The following is a 6,401-nucleotide window of genomic DNA, read 5'->3' as shown; positions in this document are numbered from 1 at the left end:
TATCGCTTTCATAGGACTAGGGTAGCTGCTTTATTTGTCTGGCTGAAGACAGTAAACTTAGCGCTCCTGAGAGGCAGCTCAGCTCTTCATTTCATTAGTTAGTTTAATGTTTGTGGGTAACATTACTGCAAACCCTCACGAGACTACAACTCGTCCACTAGGGGTAACCTAGGGGTTTAAAGGCTTGTTGCATACGCTAAATGCAATCGAGAGCACCTACGAAAGTGGTATAGGTAGGATTTTATTTTTGTTATTTTATTTTATTTTTGTTGGTTTCTCTCTTGTGCTGACCCCCTCTTACGTGGATATCCTTGGAAAGCCTCTTGATTCTTTCGTCCAGGTACTATCTTTCCATCACTCCTATTTTTCCGTTATCTCATGTGCATTGCATGTCTATTTCTTTTACATTGAGGACAATGTAGATTTTTGGTTGGGGGTGGGAGATTAGGTTCCTAATCAGTGTTTTCTTGGTCTTGAGCAAAAGTTGTGAAATTTTTTTAATTTTTTTCAGGATTTCTGATGAAGTCGAAGTGATTTTGACAGGCTATCTAGGGCACTTAGAATTTCAAGATGCGTGATGTTGGTACTTCATGACTCTTGGATTCAGTTATCTATTAAATTTCACAGCTAAGTTTGAATTGTTAATCCATTATTAGAATTTGTAAACATTGATTGAGTCATGAATTCGCAGGACACATCTCGCTTGCACATTAAGGTTTCAGTTCGATATTAAAGGATTTTTTCAAATTGGTAATCACTAAACATGAAAGGAACCAACTTGAGAAATCGAATGGATTGGGCGAACAGTCTTTACCATAGGTTTGCTCCCTATAGGTGAGGATTCAATTCTCCATGAATGATATGTGAAAAAGTTGGGGGTACAGTCTTTACCTTAGGTTTGCTCCCTATAGGTGAGGATCTGATCCCTCTTCTTGGCATTACTTCTAATGAAAAAAAATCAAAAATTAAAAGAATAAAAAGATAATGTGTAAGACAAGTTGGGTTATCGTGAATTCTCTTAGTTGTTACCAAAGATATCCTTAAATATCGAGGTGAATCTCAATGTTGATAAGTCGAGATTAGACTATACATCCATGGAATTCAGTGTTTGGAATTGGACTAATTAAGGGATTAATATTTGAACTTGATTATAAAGTTTACTGTAAGCTTGATTCCAGGAGAAAGTAATGCCAACATTCATGAATCTTAGAATTCGAGTATCTGAACTATTTTTCATAAATCTCTTGAGTTTGTAGAAATTGTCTTGTAATTCTCAATTTATTTTTCGCATACCTTGCTCGGGACTAGCAAGATGCTGGTTGGGGGTTGTGTTCAGGGTCGAATATTGCATATCAGACCCCAGTCGTTGCTAGGATTTACAAACATAGAACTGTTTAACGGCCTGATTTAATTGTGTTTGTGATGCAGGGCGTATTCACGAGCCTGGACTGGGAATGGGTACTAAAAGCATGGATTTAACGGTCTGAAGTCACCAAGGCAAGCGACGGACCCTAGGAGACCAAGATCGACAGATTTGCACGTCAGGGATCCAAGAAAATCGAGAAATTGAAGCTCAACTGGCTTGAAAAGTGTCCAGAATGCAAGATCATAGGGTTCCCACCATCTGATCAGTTCGAAACTCCATATGTGGCCTGAGGACCATAAATTAACCGTACACGTCAAATTTCATCCATTCAATCCCTGTGCAAGTGTCCCAACGGACAGATCAGCCGCTAAAATCATGATTTGGGGCCCACCAGATCTTTGGATATGTCTCAATTTTATTCTGAACCCCGTAAATGAGGTTCTAAAGAGGATGGACGGAGCAGATTTGTCACAAACATCTCCGTGGGACCTACATGTACAGTGTGTGCACATGAACTGAAGTGCACCGGCCGTGCACCGGACGGTCAGCCCGGTCAAAGACGGGCTGACCCGTCTTCCTCTCTCGCAGCAACAGCGGACGGACAGCATCCGTCTATTTTTCATCAGTGGGCCCCACTCGCTCTCCAGATGACAAATCCGGACCGTCCAGGAGAATCATATGGCTCATGCCACTCGGGCCTAGATGGAGAAATTTTACAATATAATCGGAGATTGGGTGTCGATCGTCCAAATAGAAAATAGACGGTGACTTGAAAGATAACGTGGGCCACATTGAAACAGACTAAAAACTGATCACGTCCGACCGGTTTTTCGCGAAGAAATCATTGGATGGCGTGGACGTGAGCAAGAGTTGGGTCTGAGAGAAGAAACAGAGAAGGAACAGAGAAGACAGGAAGTGAAGTTTATTTAAGCTGATTTTTTTTTCTCTTGTTCTTTTCTTTCTTCTTTTTTTTTCTCTATTATCACTTGCTCTGTTTAGCCCAGTCATGTCTGGCTAAACCTCTTAGCTAGGGCTAAGAGGTGAAGCTCGTATTGAGATGGGAGACACTATTTCATGCATTTAATTTAAATTTCTGAACTGAACTTGGTTTTAAATTGATTATTATAAGGAATATTTTTCTTAGTCTTTAATGGTCTGTTGTGACTGACATTACAATGGGTTTGTAATGGCTTTGAATATTTCTTTCCCCTTTTTATGTTTATGAAGTCAGGAAGCCCTGTTGTTCATCATTGCTTCATGGGCATGGTAGGATGACAGTACCCTTCCTGATCCTCATACATGGTTGATTGGTTGGTAATTAGTTTAATCCTATTGTTTTCTTTGTCTCCTGGGCATGGTTAGATGATGGAATCCATTCTAATTCATATACTTTTCATCTCTTAAAACCAGATCAAGTAAGTCAGTTTGAATTCCATAAACCTTGATGCAGGCATAAGATCTCCCTGATCTCTACAAGTGGATCCTCTGAATCCCTAGTTTCCTTCCTCTGAATTACTTAAGTTATAGATAATTATTCCGCAATTATTCCCTAAATTCTATTTGTTCTAGATCGCATCTTAGACTAGTTCTATTTCTACCTAGTTTCAGGAAACGTACAAGTTTCGATCCTGTGGATTCGACCTCGGTCTTACCGTGTTTATTACTACATCACAACCCCGCACTTGGGGTGTGAACACCGGGAGTAGGAAAGACTCATCGAAAATCATTTGATAGCGATTCATAAAGGACTTTAATCTTCTCTCTCCGCCCTTTATGTAATCTTCTTCAAAAGGATGCTCCGTCCGAGGGACTGAGCAATGCCCGGAAGCTTTCACCAAGCTTAAGGGCACGTTAACCCCTGCACCTATCATGCCACCCAACTCGAGCCTTCCTTTTGAGCTTATGTGCAACGCTTCGATTATGCTCTTGGGGCGGTCCTAGGCCAGAGAAAAGATAAGAGGCCCTACGTCATTCATTACGCAAGTAGAACTTTAAATTCTGCCCAGGTGAACTACTCGACTACGGAAAAGGAACTCTTAGCTATAGTGTTCGCCTTGGACAAATTTAGGTCCTACTTGATCGGATCCAAGATCATTATCTACACAGATCATGCGGCACTTAAGTATCTTCTTTCTAAGAATGATTCTAAGCCCCGTTTGATACGATGGATCCTTCTACTCCAAGAATTTGATTTGGAAATTAAAGATAAAAAGGGAGTAGAGAACGTAGTGGCCGATCACCTTTCTCGCCTTAATACCTCTGATTCCCTTGAGGCGACCCATATCAATGATATGTTCCCTGATGAACAACTATTCAGAGTCTCCCATTCACCTTGGTTCGCTGATATTGCTAATTATCTTGCTACAGGTGCCATACCGACACAGTGGACTGCGCAAGATAAGAAGAAATTTTTCACCGAGGTGCGCAACTTTTTCTGGGATGATCCTTATTTATTTAAATATTGCCCAGACCAAATCCTAAGGAGATGTGTACCAGACGATGAGCATCAGAGCGTCATCTCCTTCTGTCACTCACAGGCCTGTGGTGGTCACTTTTCTACTAAAAAGACCACGGCCAAGATTCTGCAGTGTGGCTTTTACTGGCCCACTATGTTTAGGGACACTCATGAGTTTTGCAAAGCTTGTGAGCGTTGTCAGAAATTGGGAGCATTGTCCCGTCAAAATATGATGCCTTTGAATCCCATCCTTATCATTGAAGCATTTGATTGCTGGGGCATCGATTTCATGGGACCATTCCCCCAATCATTTGGAAATCTGTATATTTTGCTCGCCGTGGATTATGTCACTAAATGGGTCGAAGCGATTCCATGTCAAAAGAATGACCATCGCACGGTCATTAAATTCCTAAAAGAAAACATCCTTTCTCGATTCGGAACGCCTCGAGCCATCATTAGTGATGGGGGCTCACACTTTTGTAAAAGACCATTCGAGAGCTTAATGAAGAAATACGGTATCTCTCAGAAGGTGAGCACCCCGTACCACCCACAGACAAGTGGGCAAGCCGAGATTTCTAATAGGAAAATTAAACACATTTTGGAGAAAACGGTTAACCCTGACCGTAAGGATTGGTCAATCCGATTGACCGATGCCTTATGGGCATACCGTACTGCCTTTAAAACCCCTATTGGAATGTCTCCCTTTAGACTTGTCTATGGGAAGGCTTGTCACTTGCCTGTGGAGCTGGAACATAAAGCGTACTGGGCGATCAAAAATCTCAATTTCAATCCGGATAACGCTGGCTCGCTACGCAAACTTCAATTGAATGAACTGGAGGAAATCCGGAATGATGCGTACGATAATTCAAGAATTTACAAGGATAAGATGAAAGCATTTCATAACCAACACATTTTGCGAAAATCATTCACGCCTGGTCAAAAGGTCCTTTTATACAATTCTCGATTATATCTCTTTCCGGGTAAGCTTCGATCTCGTTGGACCGGCTCTTACATTGTTGTCACTGTTTTTCTGCATGGGGCCATTGAGATAAGAGATCCCGACAATGGCAAGGAGTTTAAAGTCAATGGACATCGATCGAAACCATTTGTCGAGAAATTTGATTCAGAGGACATGTCCATGCTTCTGACTGATCCTGTTTACCAGGATTGATCTCCTAGTCTGATGGAGGTACAGGTAAGTTTATCGCTTTCATAGGACTAGGGTAGCTGCTTTATTTGTCTGGCTGAAGACGGTAAACTTAGCGCTCCTGGGAGGCAACCCAGCTCTTCATTTCATTAATTAGTTTAATGTTTGTGGGTAACATTACTGCAAACCCTCATGAGACTACAACTCGTCCACTAGGGGTAACCTAGGGGTTTAAAGGCTTGTTGCATACGCTAAATGCAATCGAGAGCACCTACGAAAGTGGTATAGGTAGGATTTTATTTTTGTTATTTTATTTTATTTTTGTTGGTTTCTCTCTTGTGCTGACCCCCTCTTACGTGGATATCCTTGGAAAGCCTCTTGATTCTTTCGTCCAGGTACTATCTTTCCATCACTCCTATTTTTCCGTTATCTCATGTGCATTGCATGTCTATTTCTTTTACATTGAGGACAATGTAGATTTTTGGTTGGGGGTGGGAGATTAGGTTCCTAATCAGTGTTTTCTTGGTCTTGAGCAAAAGTTGTGAAATTTTTTTAATTTTTTAGGATTTCTGATGAATTCGAAGTGATTTTGATGGCCATCTAGGGCACTTAGAATTTCAAGATGCGTGATGTTGGTACTTCATGACTCTTGGATTCAGTTATCTATTTCACAGCTAAGTTTAAATTGTTAATCCATTATTAGAATTTGTAAACATTGATTGAGTCATGAATTCGCAGGACACATCTCGCTTGCACATTAAGGTTTCAGTTCGATATTAAAGGATTTTTCAACTTGGTAATCACTAAACATGAAAGGAACCAACTTGAGAAATCGAATGGATTGGGCGAACAGTCTTTACCATAGGTTTGCTCCCTATAGGTGAGGATTCGATTCCCCATGAATGATATGTGAAAAAGTTGGGGGTATAGTCTTTACCTTAGGTTTGCTCCCTATAGGTGAGGATCTGATCCCTCTTCTAGGCATTACTTCTAATGGAAAAAAATCAAAAATTAAAAGAATAAAAAGATAATGTGTAAGCCAAGTTGGGTTATCGTGAATTCTCTTAGTTGTTACCAAGGATATCCTTAAATATCGAGGTGAATTTCAATGTTGATAAATCGAGATTAGACTATACATCCATGGAATTCAGTGTTTGGAATTGGACTAATTAAGGGATTAATATTTGAACTTGATTATGAAGTTTACTGTAAGCTTGATTCCAGGAGAAAGTAATGCCAACATTCATGAATCTTAGAATTCGAGTATCTGAACTATTTTTCATAATTCTCTTGAGTTTGTAGAAATTGTCCTGTAATTCTCAATTTATTTTTCGCATACCTTGCTCGGGACTAGCAAGATGCTGGTTGGGGGTTGTGTTTAGGGTCAAATATTGCATATCAGACCCCGATTACTGCCTGATTTTACATACATA

This window comes from Magnolia sinica, chromosome 12, assembly GCF_029962835.1.
Source record: "Magnolia sinica isolate HGM2019 chromosome 12, MsV1, whole genome shotgun sequence".
Classification (NCBI taxonomy): domain Eukaryota; kingdom Viridiplantae; phylum Streptophyta; class Magnoliopsida; order Magnoliales; family Magnoliaceae; genus Magnolia; species Magnolia sinica.
Note: the sequence above shows the minus strand (reverse complement) of the source record.